Source organism: Tupaia chinensis, unplaced genomic scaffold (genome assembly GCF_000334495.1).
Source record: "Tupaia chinensis unplaced genomic scaffold, TupChi_1.0 Scaffold000240_1, whole genome shotgun sequence".
NCBI lineage: Eukaryota > Metazoa > Chordata > Mammalia > Scandentia > Tupaiidae > Tupaia > Tupaia belangeri.
This window is the reverse complement of record NW_006159718.1, coordinates 1,750,961-1,753,680: the sequence shown is the minus strand read 5'-3', so window position 1 is coordinate 1,753,680 and position 2,720 is coordinate 1,750,961.

The following is a 2,720-nucleotide window of genomic DNA, read 5'->3' as shown; positions in this document are numbered from 1 at the left end:
TGGAGGAGAAGGGATTGCGGCATGACCATCCCCTCTGGGGGGTGATTTCTCGCTTTCTGTCCCTCTTTCTCTCTCTGTCTGTCTGGTGAGTGCATGCGCCCTACAGTGAAAAATCTCTCCAAAAAAAAAAAAAAAAGAATTACATGTGATAATGCATGTGCATGTGACAACGCACGGGGTAATAGAGGAGGTCTAGGAGCAGGTGCACATTTCTGCTCCGACTTTACGATGATCATGACATGCCCACAGCGTGTGGCCCTGATTGTGAGGGACTGAAACATGCAGAGGTGCACGATTTTGGAGTGCGGAAGGTCTGGAACTGAGACCGGGGTATAAGAGGGATCATCCATGCGGCTGTTCTTGTGGATAACATTGTCCCGTTTTCTCTCCAGTATTGACGTGGGTGCCATTGCTATGAGCTGGAGACGGTGCTGTGGGCTTTCTAGCTTTACGGAGGGCCCTCAGCAAAGGTAGCCCAAGGCCCCAGCCAGCTGGGACCTTCCTGTGCCTGGAAGTACACACGTATCCAAGTTCAGCTTTGTTCATAGTCAACCCCTGTATATCACAATCTTTCATTTGCATAAAAGGATGCCCAGGTTTTAGTAATGAGACCTTTTTAATTGTTTGGTTTCAGCACATAAATTGGTTCTGAGTTGGCCAAATATGTTTGTAATTAGGAGAGAAACAGAAGAGGCCAGTGCATAGCATTTCCTTTTGCTTATTTAAATAGCCAGCTCACTTGGAGTCAAGCCATATTGATCCTGAGGAAGCTTGATTCAATTAGCGCTCCTGTGTGCACTCAGCGCTGTGTAGCCAGCGAGGGCTCCGGTGGGCTTGGAGGGACTCCAGGTGCTTCCCAGGAGCCGCTGGTCACCACACGGCCTGCATAAGAGCTGGAGAGCCTTTGACTCCTGCAAGACAGTGCTTGTACCGCTGCTCAGCTGTGGCCGAGTCTTCACCTGCAGCGCCTCTGCAGTCCAGAGGTTCACGGTCTGGGTGCGGGGAGCAGTCTGAGTGACCTGGGATGAGAAGTGACGACCCTGCTGAGGACAGAGGGTGCTAGCTGTCAGTCAGCCCCTGCTGTGCAGCAGGGCAGAGCCAAATCAGCAAATCATTTCACCATTAATCCCTCTTATTTCAAAGAGTGGAGATGTAAGTGGCGTATCTATAGTCACAGCGTGTTCGGGACCCAGGCGCTAGGGAACTAAGGTCCACATGCTCAGTGGACTGCTGGTGTATTTTTCCTGGTGTGTCTGGGTGTGTGTGTTCTCTCAGGAGGTTTTTTGTTTGTTTGCCCACTGGAAAGTGTGAACAAATTACATGGAGAGTTAGGTATTTACAGCCTGAGAGACCAGCTCTCTGTGGGACACTCAGGACTAAGGTGAGATTCTTGCATGCCAGAGCAGAGGGCCAGGTTCTTAGGGGTCTGGGGCCTAACCTAAAGTGGAGTTGCTGCCTTCCTCTGGGCTTGAAGCCCTCTAATGAAGAAGAGCCGTGAGGACCATAGAAAATTTCCTGTCAGAATTTCAAGAGTGTGTGTACAAGTGAGACCACTCAGTATTGTCTTTCTGGGCCTGGTTTATTTCACTTAGCACCACATCTTCCAGGTTCATCACATTGTTGTGAATGAAAGGATTACTTCTTTTGTAAGGCTGAATAATATTCCACTGTGAGGGTATGTGTGCGTGTGTGTGTATCACAGTTTATTTATTCATCTGCCGATTATACCTTAATATTGATGGGGGAAACATTTCAACAATCAAAGAGCAAGGTCTGCCAGTCTCCTTAAATATTTTTTATTTGCTAGAGGGTGCATGCACTTTCTGGAAAGGGAGAGAGAAGGAAAATGAGAACTGAAACCCATGGAGGATGGCCACATTGCAATCCCTTACCCATCCTCCTCCTGGGCTTTTAGGCACACATGCACACACATGTAGCGTGTTTCTCAAGCTTTTTGATCTGGGACTCTAACTGGACTTTCATCCATGTGGCATCCAGTCACCCTAGCCACCATGCCACCAACTGTCCCCTACCAGTCTTGAGTCTAAGAAGAGATTGGCCCCTGCTGAGGCACCCGTCACCTTTTCCTTGATTCAGAAAGCTGAAATGAAATGAGAAGATAGCTGAGGACTAGGGAGACAGGGTGGGGTGTATGGTGTCACAGAGATTCTCCTTGGACAGGAGGATTTCCCCAGAATAATCGATAGGGTCAAAGTGATGCCTCTGTCGTCGAAAACAATAAATAAAAACGGAATGATAGTTAAATTCAAGAGTGGGAATTGAGGGTGATAGAACACTTCACTTACCTACGGAGAGCCTGACCATAGCACTGAAGGTCTGCTTTTGGGGAAACCCCTCAATGTGAACTGAGTCTGCAGTGAGTCATCAATGCAGATTCCGTGGGGACAGGAGACAAGAATCAGAGAGAGCAGGGCGGTCGAGTGCTCGTCAGCGTAACCAGGTATCTCTCAGTCCCAGTGTCCTTAAGCACGAAGTAGGAGGAGGGCTCCTCTCTCGTGTGGTTACTGGGAAGCCAAGTATGTGCTGAGCCTTGTAGGAAAAGGTACAGGGAACTAAGTCATCGAGCATTTTCTACAGACCCACTGTCCTGCAGTGTCTCCTTTCATACCTCCTCTAGAACATTTCTCATTATTTTCCACATTCTACATGTGAGAGAATGGAAGGAAGTACTGAGGTACTAGGTCACTTGCCCCAACTTA